This window comes from Lepisosteus oculatus, unplaced genomic scaffold (assembly GCF_040954835.1).
Source record: "Lepisosteus oculatus isolate fLepOcu1 unplaced genomic scaffold, fLepOcu1.hap2 HAP2_SCAFFOLD_106, whole genome shotgun sequence".
NCBI classification, from domain to species: Eukaryota; Metazoa; Chordata; class Actinopteri; order Semionotiformes; family Lepisosteidae; genus Lepisosteus; species Lepisosteus oculatus.
The window spans coordinates 363,357-385,477 of record NW_027167657.1 but is presented as its reverse complement, the minus strand read 5'-3'; the positions used below and the strand labels follow the sequence as shown (position 1 = coordinate 385,477).

Genomic DNA, 22,121 nt, shown 5'->3' with positions numbered 1-22,121 from the left:
CTTCTTATGGTGGACTCATGAACACAGACGTAAGACAAAGTCAACCACCTGTTCGCTAGATCCCATCCCCACTCAGCTAGTCAAAGATTCCCTCGAAGGACTGGCAGGACCTATAATTAGTATGATGAATGCATCGCTTGCGTCAGGTGTTGTACCTGATCAATTTAAGGTAGCAGTTGTTAGACCGCTCCTTAAGAAGTCAAATTTGGATCCACAAGTTCTTAACAACTACAGGCCTGTCTCAAAGGTCCCATTTCAATCTAAAAGTCTTGAGAGAATAGTTGTTGCCCAACGTCAATCGTATCTGGATTCAAATAATATAATTGAGAAATTTCAGTCTGGTTTCTGAAACTGCATTAACGAGAGTCGTAAATGATATTCTCTTAGCTACTGATGCGGGGAATGCAACAGTGCTTGTGCTTCTAGATCTTAGAGCTGCCTTTGACACGGTTGACCTCTCTGTTTTGTTACACAGGCTTGAGTTTGAGGTTGGCTTATCTGGAACCGTCCTTCAGTGGTTTACTTCACATTTTACTCATCGTTTTCATTATGTTCAAATATCTAATAATTGTACTGCTTCATCAACGTCACCAGTTCAATTTGGGGTACCAGATGGATCAGTGCCGGGACCAATATTGCTCTCTCTCTCTACATGCTGCTGCTAGGTAGGATAATAAGAAAAAATAATATGAACTTTCATTCATATGCTGATGACACTCAAATAAACATTTTGTTTCCACCAAATGACAACTCTTCTATTATCACTTTAGTTAAATGCATTAATGAAGGAAAGACTTGGATGTGTGAAAACTTTTTGTAACTCAACTCTGAGAAAACTGAGGATCTGTTGATCGGAGGCAACAATACTTAAGAATTCCTTAAGAAGAATAGATCTCGGCCCACCATCCCAATGCCTCCATCTCAAAACAGCAACCTCCCACTGCCCTTAGTCTGCAAGGCAGTCCTTTCAAGTGCGATGATGATGCCGGGACCTTCGTTGCCTATTGTACGAGCTGAACTTTTGTGCTCATCAATTCAACGCTCTTTCCATCAACTCATCTTGTCTTTTGACGCTTCGTGTTTTGTGCTCCTTTGACTATCGGCATATCGGGTGACTGCAAACACTGAAGTTCTTGCTTACGGAGTGTGGAACAGTGTTTTCAAGTGATCGCTGTTCTGTCATGTTGACGCCGAGTGAATCTTTCTTTGGCAACATGGGCAGGCTGACAGCAAAAGTAATGGCAAATTTCTTGACTTATTTCTGAATATGAATGTTCTTTAGAAAAGGGATGCGGCGTTGCTTCTCCCCCGTGTAAAGGTCACGCATTCCAGACGTGGTTATGAGCGAACAGTTGCCGCAAGTGTTTGAAAAGAGCAAGCAGCCATGCCCCGTGTGAGGATCAAACTCAGGACCTTCAGATAAAGAGACTGATGCGCTACCAACTACGCCAACGAGGCCAGCTGCAGTGCACAGCCGGAAAGTTTGCCTCATATGGATTTCAGTCGCCCGTTCCCTAATCTTCAGACGCCCTCTGCTGGATGTTGCATTTGCCTTTTGATCTCACCGATACTTTTTTGGTCTGTTTCTGTTGCGAGTCTGTTTTTCAGATCTCACCTAGCACAAGTCTCTCTGGCTGAAGTGGCCTCTCTGCTTCAGCATCGTGCCCTCACTCAGCCATTAAAAACGTCACTCGGACTTCTGACATGCTGACATGAAATGTCAAGAGAGAGTGGCGGAGACGCTTAAGGCAGAGAGAAGATGAAGAGGGGGCGTGGCTGTGAAATGATTGACAGCTGCATGACGCTCTCCATGCAAGGTGTGACCACAGGCTAAAGGACACCTTCCGGCACATCAAGCTCTAAGCACACACCTGGAGGACGTGGGAAACGATCCCGCTACCTCTCGCATGCAAAGCGAGCGCCGTACCATGCAAGCTAACCCCCCTCGCTGGGGCTCATACCTCGGTGTCGCCTAGTGCCGCTTGTTCCCCTCTTACCGGGTGCAGTTCACTGCCCTTCGTCTGCAAGGCAGTCGTGTAATTGCGGCTTTCTTGACTTATTGATGAAGGTCTGACTGGACGAGCGAATGACGCCTCTCCCCCGTCCTCAAGCTCGCTGACAGGATAAAATAGAAAGTGCTGCTGTGGCTCATTGGTTTAGGGGTATGATTCTCACTTAGGGTGTGGGAGGTCCCGGGTTCAACTCCCGGCTGAGCCCTTGTGTGCTCTTTTTGTCCTCGTGACTGGGAACTGATATCCACATCACCTTGCAGCATCTGCTTATGGCAAATGATGGAATGTGACTAATGACTGAACGAGCCTGGTGAATACTCATCACGTGGCACAATGAGAGCGTGCAGTCAGCTGTCCAAGGCAGCAACCTCATTGCTCGTTCAAAAGAACACGTACTGAAAACTCATCACCACTATGTCGTAAATGAGCACCGCAATCGCTTGTTGTCATGCGTCCTTACTTGGGAAATGCAGAAGCAAAAACTGCCCTCTCTCAGCCACCGAAACGTGTGCGGCTCGCCTTGCACTCTCTGCGCCTCGCATATTTATGGAGCTGTCTGCTCTTCTTTCTGTTGAAGTACGCAAGTTACGGGGCGTACTGCAGACTATGATGTGCTCAATGACAGCTTTCAAGATTTGAAAACTATGAGCTTGATGGCTCAAGTCGAACGAATGTGGTTGTTACGCAATTGATGATCAAACGCACATATTCTAACGATTCGTGAGAGTATGTTCTAAAGATCCTTGGCTCAATCCCGGGTTTCGGCATTTTGTTTCATCGCTCCCTTTGTTCCTCTCTCCAGCGCCCCCTGCCTAAAATGACGCGTCCCTTTCTCAGCCCGAAACGCAAGCGATACACCAGCAGCAAATACTACAGGTTTCCGTAGTGTAGTGGTTATCACGTTCGCCTAACACGCGAAAGGTCCCCGGTTCGAGACCGGGTGGAAACAGCCTCGATTTGCACGCTCCTGTACTTCACAGAGGTATTGAGCGACCGGTCATTTGTTCCCAATGTATTTCCAGTGCCTTCATGCACTCTTGTACCAAACGCACGTTCCTTCTCTACGCGGAGCCGATCATTTGCAATTGGGCTGTGCCGACAGACCAGGACGAGCTCTGTCGGCTCAAAAGCAGCGCAGGACCTGCAAGAACAACAGAAAGATTAGCATCCAGCGGGGGCTTCTTAGTGAGCCCAAGATCTCATCAAGAATCGGCTCCAGCAACAGGGCTGGGCGCATTGTTCCATTCTCCGACCACTCTCGGTGTAAACAAGTCCCTCCTGGTCTCTGCTTGAATTGCACTTTCCTGCGTTTGCTTTGGTGTAACTGGCTTCCCCTGCATGGGCGAATGTGAAGAAGATCCTTAGTAAGTCATTGAAGAAACCCGAGAAGAGGTCGGAGTGGCCTCTGTCGTTCATCAACGATCCAGTCAGGCAGTACTCCTCTGTAAAGCGCCGTTCGTTCACATCGATTGGCTTTTTTTTGCCTTCATTCGTGCAAGTAGTAAAAGCAGACGCCCCTATTCTGCCGTGACCCCGATTCGAACCGGGGTTGTTGCGGCCACAACGCAAAGTACTGACCACTATACGATCACGGCGAGTTACCGATACACACGTGGCAGGGCGGAAAAGGCTGTGCTCTCTTCATGTGACATAATTCGGAAAAGTCCTGACGTTGCATTTCAACTGAGTCCCAGTATACATCGACCCTTCGACACTCTGAGTGACAACTCTCTTGCGTGTTTTCTAATATTTCTGTAGTTTGCTTGCATGATGCCCGGAACAGCAGGGTTGTGCGCTCCTATATGGTCTAGCGGTTAGGATTCCTGGTTTTCACCCAGGCGGCCAGAGCTGACCATCGCTGCAGGAGGTGGGAGGGTTACTCTGGTAGACAGGGCTGACCTTTGGCAATAGGATTTATACTCTCCAAGATGATATTTGCACTTTCTGGAGAGGCGATTTTCTCCACTTCAGTAGCCCGATTTCGTCGATTGCGTGGAGAGGGCTGTAGAATGTGGCGCCGCCTTTCCTGCTCCGTCCATGACAGGCGTGCTGGACTCTGGAGAGAGAACACGGTCCATCAGCGCACACCAATAAAGGCACTGGAAGCCGCTGAATCGCATTGGCGAAGCTCAGCACTGGGCCGCTGGGCACATCTGACCACTGTTTCCGTAGTGTAGTGGTTATCACGTTCGCCTCACACGCGAAAGGTCCCCGGGTGGAAACGGACTTCAGACTTCTTTTGTCGCCACGCACAAAAGGGGATTGGGGATTCGCCTAGCGCTGTTATCGAACAGACCCACTCACCTCTTAGTGTGGCGGGATCTGCACAGTGCATGTCGCAGCGCATCCTGCTTTCACTTCAATGCGCGTCCTGATGTACCCCTGTCTCCCGCGTGACAGGTGGGGACAGGTGACAGGTCCTATACTAATGAGGAAGACATCGCTCTCTCCGACCCCCCGGCATCGTGTCCCGACCCACCGTGCTGGAAGCCGACGCGTGCTGTGATTCCTTTACGGAGCAGAAATGACAACCGAGGAGCCGAGAGATCATTTCAGCATTTCGCGTCTGAACAGAAAACACAAACGACCAACTCAGAATGACTTGCCTTTGACGCTTTTCAAAGCGTTCTTTGTGCACGACGACTGCGCCGCCTAGCAGATACAAATGGGTTGTACAACTTTGAACTAGTAAATGGAAGAGGGCTAAGCCTCCTCTCTTTTAGCCCAGGTTCGATCTGTCTCCCAGAATCACCAGGGCGCACACACACACACCCGTGCCGTTGAAGTGCTCTGCTTCATTTCTAAGGGCAACTCAACATTCACTCCTACCCCGAGTGCAGAAAAGACAGCGTCCGCAGCAACAACAGCTCAGGTCTCTGCACAGGAGCTAAGCTGCCCCCATCTCCTCTGCTCTGCGGCTCCTGCAGAGCGGAGTCCTGCCTGGAGCTGTGTTTGCAGGCGGCGGCTCCCTACGCTCTGTCTGTGCGTCGTGAAATTAATTAATAACGTTAATAAATTTATAAAGTTAATTTATAAAGTTAATAAAGTTATAAATTAGAAATTAATAACGATATAATTATATTCATGTACCGCAACACAAGAATAGTACACGCTGTACATTGTCTGTCGATAATGTTTCTGTAGTGCTTTAGTGGGTTAGGTTCCTGACTTCCATGTCACACGGTCTATGATTGAATCCCATGGAACTATGACTTTATTTTTTAACAAACATTTCTTTGAAAAAATGAAACGTTTCCCTTGGTCAGAGATTAAATAAAACCTCACTTTTTTAGGTTTTACTGTGCAGAGTGAGGTTTTACCTCACTTTTTTTGAGCAGAAGGTTTACTGTGACCTGAGAAGGGCCGGCATCCAATCACGGTGGTAAATACACACAAGCTCTCACTCATCTGAGCTACACGGCTACCAAGATGATCTCGGGTGCGCCGAGCTGGTACGGAACATATTGAACTGATCGATGGCGAATTGTCTCTCAGACAGGCTTTTCACCTCTAAGCTCCCTGACTGACAGTGATCAGCTAGGTAGTGAAACAGTCAGCTGCTTCTAAGCCTTAAACAGCTGCATCTCGGCGCTTCCACGGATGAGATGATTTGAAAGCCGAACATCACCCATTGGGAACACCTTACTATCACTAGTTTAAGAGACTCTTAAGGTCTTGCAGAGGTGCCTGTCTAATAGCATGCGCTTTGCAAGCTATAGGTGTTTAGGCTGAGGCAGAATGCCTAACAAAATGTTTTTCTAAAGGTGTGTCCAAGTGCAAAAGGACAACACTCCCGGGGCACTGTGGCTTAGTTGGTTAAAGCGCCTGTCTAGTAAACAGGAGATCCTGGGTTCGAATCCCAGCGGTGCCTTCTTTGTTCTGTCTTCTTGAACAGTACTGGTCATTATGGACAACCGCCTACGGCTAGACTTAATTAAATGCAAGTATTCATTTCCTGTCTTTAACGCGACTTGTTTTTCTTAAAATGGATGCAACTTGCAAAACATGAAATACAAACCTTGCTAATCAGCGCTAGCGGCTGGCAAAAAAAAAAGAAGTCAGCAATGTTTTTTTCTTTAACCTTAACCCTACTAATGGAGAAGAGTTAAACGACCGAGTCTATGCAGCTTAAACGGTGCGCACGTCGGGTTCTTAGCTGGTAAATCACGCTCACCCCAGTCCTTAATCTTTTAAAGAGGATACAAAATTGAACCTAGTCGCCACATCACATACATCCTGTTCAATGATAAAAAGGTAACATCTATCCTCGCTCCAGACTAAATCTCACGTTGAGGGCATATTTTTTTTCACTTTACCGTGAGTCGGGCTCGGCTGCACAGAGGAGAGAGCAGACCAATGAGGTCACGGGGACAGGGGAGTCACACGCTGGTGGTTTGAATACGCGGAAGATCACTGAGGGATCCACAGTATATGGACCCTCCGTGCGCCATCAGTCCGCACTCCGGACTCTGAATCCTGCCATCCGAGTTAAGATCTCGGCGGAACCTGAGGCACAGTTCCTTCTTAAAACGTAATCTGGTGAGCATTTCTAGAATCGTACTTGTATAGATGCAGCCTTTAATGTGTTGCTAGGTTAAAATTGATGACTTCTTGTATTTCAGTAGGCAACTGCCCTCTTGATTTCGGATTTAATTTCTTTATTACAGGGGCGCTTTTATGATGACAGAGTCATGTTCAGGTACTTTGCTTGATTGAGGAAGCTCATTTCGGACTCTGTGATCTGCTCACCTGGAAAGGTCTGCTGTACTACTACAAGAGAGAAGTAGAGTCTGGAAGAAGGGACAATTTTATGATGCTTTGGAAGGTAATGTTTTTTTTTTCTTTGAAATCGAAATGAATCAGAATAGCAGTGCAAAAGACAAACTCTTTGGTTTGGTTTAAAGAGATATGGTTTTAAAACAGACAACATGTAGAAAACAGGTGTTTCTCACTTTTGGAAAAGAATGGACCGGGGGTAATATTTTACTAGTTGCAGGGCTGAGCTCACTGGGTTACAGTCCTGCAGTGTTACACCAGGTCCAGTGGCGCAATGGATAAGGCGTCTGATTACGAATCAGGAGATTGTAGGTTCGACTCTTACCTGGCTCGGGTCATTTTTAAACACATCGGGCTGCTCCCTAAGTAGTCTGTGCTACTTACTGCATTGTAATCGTACCCAGTAAGAGATTTCCTTCATGTAAATGAACTGCACCTGACAGCTTTAGAAAAACACCTGGGCTCAGTACGGTGCTGAGAGCTCAGCGTTGCTGTTCTAATTAGCACGCACTGCATCGGCTATGAGCCCGAACCTTTCAATTATTCCGATCAGTAAGTCAACACGTAGTCCACATGAACGGTAGAAATATTCTCTTGTCTGTCTCTTGTTTGTATAGAACTGAATGTCCCTGACAATGTACTGTTAGTTTTAATTGAAGAACGGCATTTGTGTTCAAATATACCAGACAAGTTTATGTAACTGCTCATGCGACACTCAGTTGTAATTAGTCAAGAAATAAAGTCGAACAACAGCTGCGGGTTTGATTCTGAACGTATCAGATTGCAGCGCCTTTTACTTCCATTGACAAATGATAGAGATTCGAAGAGAGATCCTTCAGACCAGCAAGCAAACCCACGGCTATTTCGGTTTTCTATCTAGGCAACGTTGGTGTTTGCAATAGCATACATGAAAGCGTGATGCAATTTCTGTGGCTACATTTGTTGCACGTCATGCACAGTAAGAGTGTTTCTAACACCAAATAAAAAGTCAACAATTAGCGATCACGCCTTCTCCTCAGTTAACCCACTGAAACCCTTGCTGTTAACAGTTCTTTACTGCGTGCTTTACCAGCACCTACATATCGTGTCGGTTCTTTCAGCTTTATTCATTAGGTTTTCAAAGGCATAAGCAGAGCACCAGAGGTGCGAAGGCAAAGTGTGTGGTTATCTGAAGAATTGATGTCCATGGCAGCAGGTCCAAGCGATTTCGCGTTGTTATAGTACCAGGAAAGGAGAAGCGGCACTTCGCCTCTGCCGCGCAGGCACAAGGCGACATGCGGCAGACGCCGGAGTCGGCAGGTTTCGAACCTGCGCGGGGAGTCCCCAACGCATTTCGATCCCATCGCCTTAAACACTCGAGCACGACAAATGCGAGCTCGCCGCCGCCGCATTCCTCCTATAATCAAACACGGACTGCGAGGTGGCTGCGGATACCTTTTTAAAGTTGCTCTCCGTTAAAAAAAAAAAACCTTTCACAAGATACGTGCCGGCAGACAGACACACCTCAGAGGGTTTAAGGCTGGCTTCACGTTCAAATGATAAAGTCCCCCCGTCCGGATGTCAAAATGCAACTTTGGCAGACAGAACAAACATCAACAAACCACAAATGTGGACAAGGATTTTACAAGCTGCACCACACTGCACTTTCAAAAGCATTTACGTTCGTGTTAGACGCAGGACTTGCCTTTGATTTGCGCGCTTACGAACGTCATGGAAAACGAAACAAAACTAAAGCCCTCAGCTCCTGCACGTGATTATAATGGCGTTACGTGTCGAAGCAGTAATTTACGTCATCCTACCACTGCAACACGGGGAATAGAGAGAAATGAGCACACGCTACGAATCGTCTCAATCACTCCCTAGAGTCGTAAGGCGCATTGAAGGGTGCACCCCCATCATTAATCGTTGCGCCTCTGTGAAAGGAAAGCTCTTGGGCAGTCTTTGAAACAGCTCGGATGAAACACTTGATTGCTTCCATGTGCATCTGGAGCCCACCCAGTGGGCAAAAGACGTATAATATACGTCTATTAAACGCATACCTTATACGTCTAAATGTGGTCTACAATTCGTCTAGAATGAAATTCTAATATACGTCTAAAGTTATACGTCAATTATACGTCTATGTTTAGACGTTCATTATACATAAATGGTTGGAGTTCTATTATACGGATAAATTTAGAGGACTATTATACATATATGGTTGGAGTTCCGGATAACTTTAGAGGTCTATTATACGGATAACTTTAGAGGACTATTATACGTATATGGTTAGAGGTCTATTATACGTATAACTTTAGAGGTCTATTATACGTATATGGTTAGAGGTCTATTATACGTATAACTTTAGAGGTCTATTATACGTATATGGGTAGAGGTCTATTATACATCAAAGATAGATTTTATAGGTGTAGAAACAAGTAAACCAAGCCAATGATTAGATTTAGAAATGTATTCTGAAAATACACATTCACACCTGAAACATATGTATTTCAAATTATACATTGTATACAATCAATCAACAATCAACATATGGGCAATAATCATAAAAAAAACACAACTAGTCTTAAACTTCAGCTACAAATTCTGGTAACATGGCAATATACAGTATAGTAATGACAAACACAAAACTAATTACATTAACACACTAACTCAAAACCACATTTTGATTCAAATATACATTTTAAAATGTACAACTTCTATATTTCCAAGAAAAAAAAATATTACAATGGAAGTTAAGATGATTTTTTTCCACTATTTGCAAACCCTGTCTAATTGTCCTAACAGTTAGAACCAAAAACCTATTATTTTCAGTGTCCAGATCTCCTGGCCCCCTGTCTTTCATATGCATTCTTCAAGTAACACATTGCATGCTCCTTTATTTCTTTTTCTGTTGATGTAGGGTGGGACTTCAGCACCGCAGCTAGGAGAAAATTATATAATATTACTTCCCAAATAAATGATGATTAATATCTTCTTTAGTATAATCTAAAAAGTGAACGGTTTACTAAGCTCAAAACTGAAATAAATGTATAAAATTTGGCTTGCATCATAGCAGTTGAGCAATAAAGTCTGTCCTAATTAAAGAGTACCCAAAGTTTGAAAGTACAACATAGAATAAGAATAGAGAAACGGCAAAACGATTTTGTGTCATCTTCCCCATTCACACTATTTTATGTGCCATTTTTTGCTTATTCACGTACTATTTTAATCAAAATAATATTAAGAAAGATCTGTATGTATTCAGATAGTATTATTATTGTTCATACTTACTCGTCAAAAGAGGATTGCTGAGATATTTGCGGATATACTTCTACGTTTGAAAAACGTGTCCAAAATTGTGACCAACGAATACTAGCAATGCATTGTGGTATATAACCGGAAAATATGTTGGGTTCGATATTTTCTCAACGTATGCGTTTATTAATGTTGTCGATATTATGGTTGAAATATAACATTGATAATACATCGCGGCTATGTGCCCCCTGCTATGAGCTGATGTGCAATTTTAACGCATGTAGTTAGTAAGGATCGGTCACTGTTGTATGGTATTATATATAATGACATTATGGAATAGGATGGGGACAGGCCTGGCATCACGGGGGGAGGGGGGAATGTTGCCCCTTCAGTTTTGGGCAAAAAGATTTACCTAACTTAATTTGCGCCCTAAAAAAATAGTTGTACTTTGTCAATGGTCAGACAACACTAAATGACAGGAACAGTCACTCAGTCTGTTTGATGGGCAGGAGGGCTATCCGTCCAGGAACTGCACATATCAGTGTCGTTATTGAGTGTCAACATTACGATCCTGTTTGCTCAGGTGGACCGATTCCTTGCAGTAGTTTATCATTATACTTAAAATCGTTATATAACTAGGACTAGTTATAGCAGTCTGTGCTTTCTGTTGGTTTTACAACATTTTTTCTTAACGATTCAGAACGTCCATGTAGCTGCAAAAATGAACGCTTATGGTACTTTTCGCTCCAGGCAATACTCTCCAGTGAGAGTGACGAAAAATGTGAAACTGAACTTCATCGCAAATACCAGATTGCTAGTCGATATCTTCTATCATAAAGCACTAATTAATGGCATAGCTGCGAGATTTCATTTGGGTAGCTGCACCGTACAGCTCCGTTTCAACCGAAATATCACCCCCGCTCAGAATTTCAGACGCCCCCCTACAGATTTTTCCCCGGGCACCGCGCACTGATGGGGGACGGGGTTTCCAGGAAATGGTATCAACTTTTCTCAAGAAAATAAAAATAGAAACTCTATAGGCACTCAAACATTTTACTGTTTTTTTTCAGGCAGGTGGCAAGACCCCTCCGCAAAACCCTTGTATGCCAAGCTGTGGGCATTGATTCGTCGAATATACGTATATTCACGGCGAAAATACGGCTATACGTATATATACGTCGCCTCGACGTATAATCAACGTCGAATTGCAACCGTAAAATCGACGACATTAATAAACGCATATATAACGTCGAAAACACATCTAACACTAGGAGTATACGGCACTCTGCACAGTGTACGAAGTAAATTATTTTCGCAGTAATTAATTTACACGTGTATAATAAATATAGTAAATATAATTAATTACTGCGAAAATAATTTACTTCGTACACTGTGCAGAGTGCTGTATACTCCTAGTGTTAGATGTGTTTTCGACGTTATATATGCGTTTATTAATGTTTATTTCACAGTGTCGTGCACCTTTTCATTGCTCTCGCTCTCAGAGCCTCCGCACGGCACACGACTCGACATCAGGAAGCACATTGAAGTGAAAGCAGGGAGCGCTGCAACATGCACTGTGCAGATCCCGCCACACTAAGAGGTATATAAGCGTCAAAGGCAAGTCATTCCGAGTTGGTCGTTTGTGTTTTCCGTTCAGACGCGAAATGCTGAAATGATCTCTCGGCTCCTCGGTTGTCATTTCTGCTCCGTAAAGGAATCACAGCACGCGTCGCCTTCCAGCACGCTGGGTCGGGACACGATGCCGGGGGTCGGAGCGTGTGATGTCTTCCTCGTTAGTATAGTGGCAAGTATCCCCGCCTGTCACGCGGGAGACCGGGGTTCGATTCCCCGACGGGGAGTAGCTTTTCTTTTACCTCCTTAGAGAAAGGACTGCCTTTCACTTCTCTGTTTTCTAACACAGCGTCGTGCACCTTTTCATTGCTCTCGCTTTCAGAGCCTCCGCACGGCACAAGACTCGACATCAGGAAGCACATTGAAGTGAAAGCAGGGAGCGCTGCGACATGCACTGTGCAGATCCCGCCACACTAAGAGGTGAGTGGGTCTGTTCGATGCACAAAGAACGCTTTGATAAGCGTCAAAGGCAAATCATTCCGAGTTGGTCGTTTGTGTTTTCCGTTCAGACGCGAAATGCTGAAATGATCTCTCGGCTCCTCGGTTGTCATTTCTGCTCCGTAAAGGAATCACAGCACGAGTCGGCTTCCAGCACGGTGGGTCGGGACACGATGCCGGGGGTCGGAGAGAGTGATGTCTTCCTCGTTAGTATAGGACCTGTCACGTGGACCTGTCACCTGTCCCCACCTGTCACGCGGGAGACCGGGGTACATCAGGACGCGCATTGAAGTGAAAGCAGGATGCGCTGCGACATGCACTGTGCAGATCCCGCCACACTAAGAGGTGAGTGGGTCTGTTCGATCACAGCGCTAGGCGAATCCCCAATCCCCTTTTGTGCGTGGCGACAGAAGAAGTCTGGTCTGTTTCCGCCCGGTTTCGATCCGGGGACCTTTCGCGTGTGAGGCGAACGTGATAACCACTACACTACGGAAACTGTGGTCAGATGTGCCCAGCGGCCCAGCGCTGAGCTTCGCCAATGCGATTCAGCTGCTTCCAGTGCCTTTATTGGGGTGCGCTGATGGACCGTGCTCTCTCTCCAGAGACCAGCACGCCTGTCATGGACGGAGCAGGAAAGACGGCGCCACATTCTACAGCCCTCTCCACGCAATCGACGAAATCGGGCTACTGAAGTGGAGAAAATCGCCTCTCCAGAAAGTGCAAATATCATCTTGGAGAGTATAAATCCTATTGCCGAAGGTCAGCCCTGTCTACCAGAGTGACCCTCCCACCTCCTGCAGCGATGGTCAGCTCGTCTCACACGCGAGAAGTTTCGGCTGGAAACAAGCGCCCCCTCTTCTCGCACGTTTTGCACGTTGAGTAGTTTTAATGCGGCTCCTTCGTACACAGTGCTGATCTTTTGGAAAGCAGGAGGCAAAATTGACACGTTCCCATACCGGGAGTCGAACCCGGGCCGCCTGGGTGAAAACCAGGAATCCTAACCGCTAGACCATATGGGAGTGCACAACCCTGCTGTTCCGGGCATCATGCAAGCAAACTACATAAATATGAGAAAACACGCAAGAGAGTTGTCACTCAGAGTGTCGAAGGGTCGATGTATACTGGGGCTCAGTTGAAATGCAACGTCAGGACTTTCCCGAATTATGTCACACGAAGAGAGCACAGCCTTTTCCGCCCTGCCACGTGTGTATCGGTAACTCGCCGTGATCGTATAGTGGTCAGTACTTTGCGTTGTGGCCGCAACAACCCCGGTTCGAATCCGGGTCACGGCAGAATAGGGGCGTCTGCTTTTACTACTTGCACGAATGAAGGCAAAAAAAAGCCAATTGATGTGAACGAACGGCGCTTTACAGAGGAGTACTGCCTGACTGGATCGTTGATGAACGACAGAGACCACTCCGACCTCTTCTCGGGTTTCTTCAATGACTTACTAAGGATCTTCTTCACATTCGCCCATGCAGGGGAAGCCAGTTACACCAAAGCAAACGCAGGAAAGTGCAATTCAAGCAGAGACCAGGAGGGACTTGTTTACACCGAGAGTGGTCGGAGAATGGAACAATGCGCCCAGCCCTGTTGCTGGAGCCGATTCTTGATGAGATCTTGGGCTCACTAAGAAGCCCCCGCTGGATGCTAATCTTTCTGTTGTTCTTGCAGGTCCTGCGCTGCTTTTGAGCCGACAGAGCTCGTCCTGATCTGTCGGCACAGCCCAATTGCAAATGATCGGCTCCGCATACAGAAGGAACGTGCGTTTGGTACAAGAGTGCATGAAGGTACCGGAAATACATTGGGAACAAATGACCGGTCGCTCAATACCTCTGTGAAGTACAGAAGCGTGCAAAACGAGGCTGTTTCCGCCCGGTCTCGAACCGGGGACCTTTCGCGTGTTAGGCGAACGTGATAGCCGCTACACCACGGAAACCTGCAGGGACTGTTGCTGCTTGCGTTTCGGGCTGAGAAAGGGACGCGTCACTTTAGGCAGGTGGCGCTGGAGAGAGGAACAAAGGGCGCGATGAAACAAAACACCGAAACCCGGGATCTTTAGATCTTCAGTCTAACGCTCTCCCAGCTGAGCTATTTCGGCGGTGCACAGAGCCCACAGCCACCTGCTTCAGCCTTCCTGTGTTGCGGCATGAGCGCACCAAGAGTAGCGGGAGAGTGTTGCAGGAACGTCACTCAGAAGGAAAGCCACCCAGGTGCGCCCTCTGAGCTCTGTCCAGCGCATCTTCCTCGCATGGACTCCTGCCTGCGACGGGCAGGAAACAATTAGCAAGAACAGAACAACACCCCATGGGTGTCTCATGACCACACCTTAGGTTGTGACACGTGCAGGTGTGAGGGGTTGCCGGGCTACTTTGGAGCAGAGCTTGGGCGGAGGGAGGGCGGGAAAGCAGACAAAGAGGTGACACCTCAAGGTCTGCACGATCACAGCTCTCCGCCGCCTCAGGCTTCCGCTCGATAAGCTGCTGGACACACCCGCCCCTCCTCACACAGACCGTGGAAAAGCCCCTGAGTCGGAGGGCTCTCTCTTCCTCCCAGGAGCTCTTGGACACAACGCACAGACAGGTAGCGGGGAGCCGCCGCCTGCAAACACGGCTCCAGGCAGGACTCCACTCCGTAGGAGCCGCAGAGCAGAGGAGATGGGGGCAGCTTAGCTCCTGTGCAGAGACCTGAGCTGCTGTTGCTGCAGACGCTGTCTTTTCTGCACTCGGGGTAGGAGTGAATGTTGAGTTGCCCTCAGAAATGAAGCAGAGTACTTCAACGGCACGGGTGTGTGTGTGTGCGTGCGCCCTGGTGATTCTGGGAGACAGATCGAACCTGGGCTAAAAGAGAGGAGGCTTAGCCCTCTTCCATTTGCTACTTCAAAGTTGTACAACCCATTTGTATCTGCTAGGCGGCGCAGTTTATCGTGGACAAAGAACGCTTTGAAAAGCGTCCAAAGCAAGTCATTCCGAGTTGGTCGTTTGTGTTTTCCGTTCAGACGCGAAATGCTGAAATGATCTCTCGGCTCCTCGGTTGTCATTTCTGCTCCGTAAAGGAATCACAGCACGCGTCGCCTTCCAGCACGCTGGGTCGGGACACGATGCCGGGGGTCGGAGCGTGTGATGTCTTCCTCGTTAGTATAGTGGCAAGTATCCCCGCCTGTCACGTGGGAGACCGGGGTTCGATTCCCCGACGGGGAGTAGCTTTTCTTTTACCTCCTTAGAGAAAGGACTGCCTTTCACTTCTCTGTTTTCTAACACAGCGTCGTGAACCTTTTCATTGCTCTCGCTTTCAGAGCCTCCGCACGGCACACGACTCGACATCAGGAAGCACATTGAAGTGAAAGCAGGGAGCGCTGCGACATGCACTGTGCAGATCCCGCCACACTAAGAGGTGAGTGGGTCTGTTCGATGCACAAAGAACGCTTTGATAAGCGTCAAAGGCAAATCATTCCGAGTTGGTCGTTTGTGTTTTCCGTTCAGACGCGAAATGCTGAAATGATCTCTCGGCTGCTCGGTTGTCATTTCTGCTCCGTAAAGGAATCACAGCACGAGTCGGCTTCCAGCACGGTGGGTCGGGACACGATGCCGGGGGTCGGAGAGAGCGATGTCTTCCTCGTTAGTATAGGACCTGTCACGTGGACCTGTCACCTGTCCCCACCTGTCATGCGGGAGACCGGGGTACATCAGGACGCGCATTGAAGTGAAAGCAGGATGCGCTGCGACATGCACTGTGCAGATCCTGCCACACTAAGAGGTGAGTGGGTCTGTTCGATCACAGCACTAGGCGAATCCCCAATCCCCTTTTGTGCGTGGCGACAGAAGAAGTCTGGTCTGTTTCCGCCCGGTTTCGATCCGGGGATCTTTCGCGTGTGAGGCGAACGTGATAACCACTACACTACGGAAACTGTGGTCAGATGTGCCCAGCGGCCCAGCGCTGAGCTTCGCCAATGCGATTCAGCTGCTTCCAGTGCCTTTATTGGGGTGCGCTGATGGACCGTGCTCTCTCTCCAGAGACCAGCACGCCTGTCATGGACGGAGCAGGAAAGACGGCGCCACATTCTACAGCCCTCTCCACGCAATCGACGAAATCGGGCTACTGAAGTGGAGAAAATCGCCTCTCCAGAAAGTGCAAATATCATCTTGGAGAGTATAAATCCTATTGCCGAAGGTCAGCCCTGTCTACCAGAGTGACCCTCCCACCTCCTGCAGCGATGGTCAGCTCGTCTCACACGCGAGAAGTTTCGGCTGGAAACAAGCGCCCCCTCTTCTCGCACGTTTTGCACGTTGAGTAGTTTTAATGTGGCTCCTTCGTACACAGTGCTGATCTTTTGGAAAGCAGGAGGCAAAATTGACACGTTCCCATACCGGGAGTCGAACCCGGGCCGCCTGGGTGAAAACCAGGAATCCTAACCGCTAGACCATATGGGAGTGCACAACCCTGCTGTTCCGGGCATCATGCAAGCAAACTACATAAATATGAGAAAACACGCAAGAGAGTTGTCACTCAGAGTGCCGAAGGGTCGATGTATACTGGGGCTCAGTTGAAATGCAACGTCAGGACTTTCCCGAATTATGTCACACGAAGAGAGCACAGCCTTTTCCGCCCTGCCACGTGTGTATCGGTAACTCGCCGTGATCGTATAGTGGTCAGTACTTTGCGTTGTGGCCACAACAACCCTGGTTCAAATCCGGGTCACGGCAGAATAGGGGCGTCTGCTTTTACTACTTGCATGAATGAAGGCAAAAAAAAGCCAATCGATGTGAACGAACAGCGCTTTACAGAGGAGTACTGCCTGACTGGATCGTTGATGAACGACAGAGGCCACTCCGACCTCTTCTCGGGTTTCTTCAATGACTTACTAAGGATCTTCTTCACATTCGCCCATGCATGGGAAGCCAGTTACACCAAAGCAAACGCAGGAAAGTGCATTTCATGCAGAGACCAGGAGGGACCTGTTTACACCAAGAGTGGTCGGAGTATGGAACAATGCGCCAAGCCCTGTTTCTGGAGTCGATTCTTGATTAGATCTTGGGCTCACTAAGAGGCCCCCGCTGGGTACTAATCTTTCTGTTGTTCTCGCAGGTGTTGCGCTGCTTTTGAGCCGACAGAGCTCGTCTTGGTCTGTAGGGATAGCCCAATTGCAAATGATCGGCTCCAGGTACAGAAAAAACGTGCGTTTGGAACAAGAGTGCATGAAGGCACCGGAAATACATTGGGAACAAATGACTGGTGGTTCAAGACCTCTGTGAAGTGCAGGAGCGTGCAAGAAGAGGCTGTTTGCACCCAGTCTCGAACGGGGGACCTTTCGCGTGTTAGGCGAACGTGATAGCCGCTACACTACAGAAACCTGTAGGGACTGCTGCTGGTGTCTCGCTTGCGTTTCGGGCTGAGAAAGGGACGCGTCACTTTAGGCAGAGGGCGCTGGAGATAGGAACAAAGGGCGCGATGAAACAAAATGCCGAAACCCGGGATCGAGCCAGGGACCTTTAGAACATACTCTCACGAATCGTTAGAATACGTGCGTTTGATCATCAATTGCGTAACAACCACATTCGTTCGACTTGAGCCATCAAGCTCATAGTTTTCAAATCTTGAAAGCTGTCATTGAGCACATCATAGTCTGCAGTACGCCCCGTAACTTGCGTACTTCAACAGAAAGAAGAGCAGACAGCTCCATAAATATGCGAGGCGCAGAGAGTGCAAGGCGAGCCGCACACGTTTCGGTGACTGAGAGAGGGCAGTTTTTGCTTCTGCATTTCCCAAGTAAGGACGCATGACAACAAGCGATCGCGGTGCTCATTTACGACATAGTGGTGATGAGTTTTCAGTACGTGTTCTTTTGAACGAGCAATGAGGTTGCTGCCTTGGACAGCTGACTGCACGCTCTCATTGTGCCACGTGATGAGTATTCACCAGGCTCGTTCAGTCATTAGTCACATTCCATCGTTTGCCATAAGCAGATGCTGCAAGGTGATGTGGATATCAGTTCCCAGTCTTGTGGACGAGGACAAAAAGAACACACAAGGGCTCATCCGCAAGTTGAACCCAGGACCTCCCACACCCTAAGTGAGAATCATACCCCTAAACCAATGAGCCACGGAAGCACTTTCCATTTTATTCTGTCAGCGAGCTTGAGGACGGGGGAGAGGCGTCATTCGCTCGTCCAGTCAGACCTTCATCAATAAGTCAAGAAAGCCGCAATTACACGACTGCCTTGCAGATGAAGGGCAGTGAACTGCACCCGGTAAGAGGGGAACAAGCGGCACTAGGCGACACCGAGGCATGAGCCCCAGCGAGGGGGGTTAGCTTGCATGGTACAGCGGTCGCTTTGCATGCGAGAGGTAGCGGGATCATTTCCCACGTCCTCCAGGTGTGTGCTTAGAGCTTGATGTGCCGAAAGGTGTCCTTTAGCCTGTGGTCACACCTTGCATGGAGAGCGTCATGCAGCTGTCAATCATTTCGCAGCCACGCCCCCTCTTCATCTTCTCTCTGCCTTAAGCGTCTCCGCCACTCTCTCTTGACATTTCATGTCAGCATGTCAGAAGTCCGAGTGACGTTTTTAATGGCTGAGTGAGGGCACGATGCTGAAGCAGAGAGGCCACTTCAGCCAGAGAGACTTGTGCTAGGTGAGATCTGAAAAACAGACTCGCAACAGAAACAGACCAAAAAAGTATCGGTGAGATCAAAAGGCAAATGCAACATCCAGCAGAGGGCGTCTAAAGATTAGGGAACGGGCGACTGAAATCCATGAGGCAAACTTTCCGGCTGTGTACTGCAGCTGGCCTCGTTGGCGTAGTTGGTAGCGCGTCAGTCTCATCATCTGAAGGTCCTGAGTTTGATCCTCACACGGGGCAGGGCTGCTTCCTCTCTTGCTCTTTTCAAACACTTGCGGCAACTGTTCGCTCATAACCACGTCTGGAATGCGTGACCTTTACACGGGGGAGAAGCAACGCCGCATCCCTTTTCTAAAGAACATTCACATTCAGAAATAAGTCAAGAAATTTGCCATTACTTTCGCTCGCGCTGCTGTCAGCCTGCCCATGTTGCCAAAGAAAGATTCACTCGGCGTCAACATGACAGAACAGCGATCACTTGAAAACACTATTCCACACTCCGTAAGCAAGAACTTCAGTGTTTGCAGTCACCCGATATGCCGATAGTCAAAGGAGCACAAAACACGAAGCGTCAAAAGACAAGATGAGTTGATGGAAAGAGCGTTGAATTGATGAGCACAAAAGTTCAGCTCGTACAATAGGCAACGAAGGTCCCGGCGTCATCATCGCACTTGAAAGGACTGCCTTGCAGACTAAGGGCAGTGGGAGGTTGCTGTTTTGAGATGGAGGCATTGGGATGGTGGGCCGAGATCTATTCTTCTTAAGGAATTCTTCATCGTGAATGATCGGTCCACAGGTCATCCAAAGAACTTACAAATTTTTTGGACTCAGGGAATCACGTGCTTCCAGAAGGGAGTGAAGTGCTCAAACACATGACATGCCCCCTTGATCTCACATGCACAATTCTGCTGCAACATGCACAGCTACCGTCCACACCAGGCAGTGGGGCTTCAGCAGAATTTGCTACGCCACCTGCAATTACATATCCAGCTGCACACATATACATGGCCCCTCTGTCCTTTTCAGGATCTCAAAAAAAAGCATAGCGTGGTTTTCCTGCAACCTGATTGACCGCATCTCCCTCAGAATGTGCCCCGTTGCATTCATTGGTGAAGCAGGACGGAGGCTAACGGGCATGCCAGAACAGTTAGGCTCAGCGATCTCTCCAAAATATTGTGGTTGTAGTGGAAGAAATATGGTTTAAATTGTACCTTGGTATTTCAAACTCTCTCTAGAATGTTATCCATTTCTATTTTATTTTGACAGGAACTGGCTAATGACACTAGATGAAAAGAGAAGAAAGAAAACACAACGTTTCGGCCGTGGAGCCTTCTTCAGGTGTGAGGGCTCCACGGCTGAAATGTTGTGTTTTCTTTCTTCTCTTTTAAGCATGGAATAGACCTATTACTTGTTCCTTTGCAGCCTACGCATGCTGACACAGCTCCCCACCTGAACTGCTAATGATGCCTGGTAGTTTGTGGTACTTGGGTATTGTCTTATGTTTGCTCAAACTGCATATGTGTGATTGCATATTTTTGGGTATTTTCATATGTCAATATTTAATTCACTGACATTCCTGTATGCTTGGAAGAAAGGTAGATTGGATTTGGCACAGGACGCCTGCCCATATTTGTTGATCATTGTTGGGCTGGAAAAACAATGATAAAAAGTGTATGAAAAAAGCTCTCTCCAATATTTCCCTTCTCTTCGCCATGGTTACACTGCCCGTTCTTTCCGTCTTTGGTCCTTCTACAAAGATTCCAGGGCTCTTTTTCCACCATAATATCAGAATATTTTTTTCTCTTTTAAAGGCTGTAGGTGGGGTGTGATGGACTGTACCACTATCATAGAAGATTTTTTCAGGACACATCGCAGTTCCATAGTAGAATTTATCAATAGTAGAATTCCATAGGACATTATTTACCAACATATTACCCAGTGTGAGACTCTGCCAGTAAACCTCAGAGCATTGAGTTCTCCACTGATAAAGATGGCTGTCTGAAGTCATGAAATCCACTGCTGGGATGCCTGAGAGACAGTAATTGAATCTTGGCTGGAATTAGGCTTTCTATTAGTGTTGATCTTTGGGAATTATGTGGTAAAAAGGGAAAACTCCTTTACTTTAGTCACTTTGAATGTTCAAATGTACAGAACCTGCAAAACTAAGCAATGAAAAAAATCCATCACCACTCTCATGATAGCATAACTCATAGTCTCTGCTGTTATGTAACAATACACACTTTCAATTTTCTTATCGCCTGTCTCCAGAGAGAATGTTGTTAGTGCTGATGACCTTGAATTAGACCTTGTTAACTCTGTAAAACAATCTTCCTCTGCTTAGATTTTCACTCAGATTGATTTTGTTCTCAGATTATTCCTGGCAGGACTGAGTTTCTAGGAAATGAAAAGTGAAAGAAAAAGTACAGAAGATCAGCCCTTGAATATACAACATTGTGCAGTGAGATTGTTAAATGTATTAGCTGCTATCCTGTGCTAGAGCCTGTCGTGGTAAGCAGTGGATGACAGGATCTAGCACAGATACTAATGAAACACTGTTAATGAAAGCTAAAACACTTGAGTCTTATTTTAGTTTTCCATTGCCCTTTCATTTGTGATGTACTGTACAACAGGCCACAGAACATGCACAAAAACAGATATGCACACATTCACACCAGGCAATGACAGTCTGCCCAGTCAGAATCTGAGCTGAGGTATCAGAATTCTGAATTCCCTGAATTCTGTCATGGATCATCCACAATAAGGGCAAAGTTTGAACACGAGGATCCCCAGAGCCTAGTAACATAAATCTTGGAGCAAAAGCAGATGATTAACTTCATAGTTTGTGTGGTTGAGCCAAAGTTGAGCATGAGGATATGTGAGTCACCATTCTTAGAAATGGATCCAACTTCAGACAGGCGTCAAAAGTAAGAGTATACAGTGCTGGGGCAATGACACTTCAATGATCAGAAGGATAACAAGAGTTTTAATGCATTGAAATTGATTTTCTGGTGATGCACACTGTCATGGAACTATTAATTTTTTAAGGATCACTTACTGACGTCAGACAGCTGCCAATTCTCCAGACTGGAAGGATGAACAGTTTATCCCCCTAGGTACCATATTTCCATATTTCGAAGCATTGGAATAATACATGTCATACAGCAACATAAAAACAGGAAGACAAGTATCACAGCCCCTATAATCGGTGTTAGTAACTTAAAAGAAAAACATTCCCCCTGGCCCAAACAGTGATTCTAACCAGGAGAGAAAAGCCGGTGTATCTTTTATGCCTCTCTCTTTATTCACCTTGTCTTTTAGTTCTTTTAAATGCTGAATAGCGAGTGTAAGATTTCCGTAATCATAGTCATTAGCTGGAATATATGTACAACAGGAGTCTCCTACTAAAGCATAG

General features: G+C 47.1%; 11 non-coding genes across 11 annotated transcripts; 6 read left to right on the top strand and 5 right to left on the bottom strand.

The window, feature by feature from the left end:
- The first annotated feature begins 2,888 nt into the window (after positions 1 to 2,888).
- trnav-aac (transfer RNA valine (anticodon AAC)) lies at positions 2,889 to 2,961 on the top strand. The gene has a single exon. It is a non-coding gene; the product is annotated as a tRNA-Val (tRNA).
- Positions 2,962 to 5,809: 2,848 nt separating this feature from the next.
- Positions 5,810 to 5,883, top strand: trnat-agu (transfer RNA threonine (anticodon AGU)). The gene has a single exon. It is a non-coding gene; the product is annotated as a tRNA-Thr (tRNA).
- Positions 5,884 to 11,809: 5,926 nt separating this feature from the next.
- trnad-guc (transfer RNA aspartic acid (anticodon GUC)) lies at positions 11,810 to 11,881 on the top strand. The gene has a single exon. It is a non-coding gene; the product is annotated as a tRNA-Asp (tRNA).
- A 634-nt stretch (positions 11,882 to 12,515) lies between these two features.
- On the bottom strand, positions 12,516 to 12,588 carry trnav-cac (transfer RNA valine (anticodon CAC)). Its single transcript has one exon. It is a non-coding gene; the product is annotated as a tRNA-Val (tRNA).
- Positions 12,589 to 13,039: 451 nt separating this feature from the next.
- On the bottom strand, positions 13,040 to 13,111 carry trnae-uuc (transfer RNA glutamic acid (anticodon UUC)). Its single transcript has one exon. It is a non-coding gene; the product is annotated as a tRNA-Glu (tRNA).
- Positions 13,112 to 13,312: 201 nt separating this feature from the next.
- Positions 13,313 to 13,384, top strand: trnah-gug (transfer RNA histidin (anticodon GUG)). Its single transcript has one exon. It is a non-coding gene; the product is annotated as a tRNA-His (tRNA).
- A 574-nt stretch (positions 13,385 to 13,958) lies between these two features.
- Positions 13,959 to 14,031, bottom strand: trnav-aac (transfer RNA valine (anticodon AAC)). Its single transcript has one exon. It is a non-coding gene; the product is annotated as a tRNA-Val (tRNA).
- Positions 14,032 to 15,220: 1,189 nt separating this feature from the next.
- trnad-guc (transfer RNA aspartic acid (anticodon GUC)) lies at positions 15,221 to 15,292 on the top strand. The gene has a single exon. It is a non-coding gene; the product is annotated as a tRNA-Asp (tRNA).
- A 634-nt stretch (positions 15,293 to 15,926) lies between these two features.
- Positions 15,927 to 15,999, bottom strand: trnav-cac (transfer RNA valine (anticodon CAC)). Its single transcript has one exon. It is a non-coding gene; the product is annotated as a tRNA-Val (tRNA).
- A 451-nt stretch (positions 16,000 to 16,450) lies between these two features.
- On the bottom strand, positions 16,451 to 16,522 carry trnae-uuc (transfer RNA glutamic acid (anticodon UUC)). Its single transcript has one exon. It is a non-coding gene; the product is annotated as a tRNA-Glu (tRNA).
- Positions 16,523 to 18,876: 2,354 nt separating this feature from the next.
- On the top strand, positions 18,877 to 18,949 carry trnam-cau (transfer RNA methionine (anticodon CAU)). The gene has a single exon. It is a non-coding gene; the product is annotated as a tRNA-Met (tRNA).
- Positions 18,950 to 22,121: the final 3,172 nt, after the last annotated feature.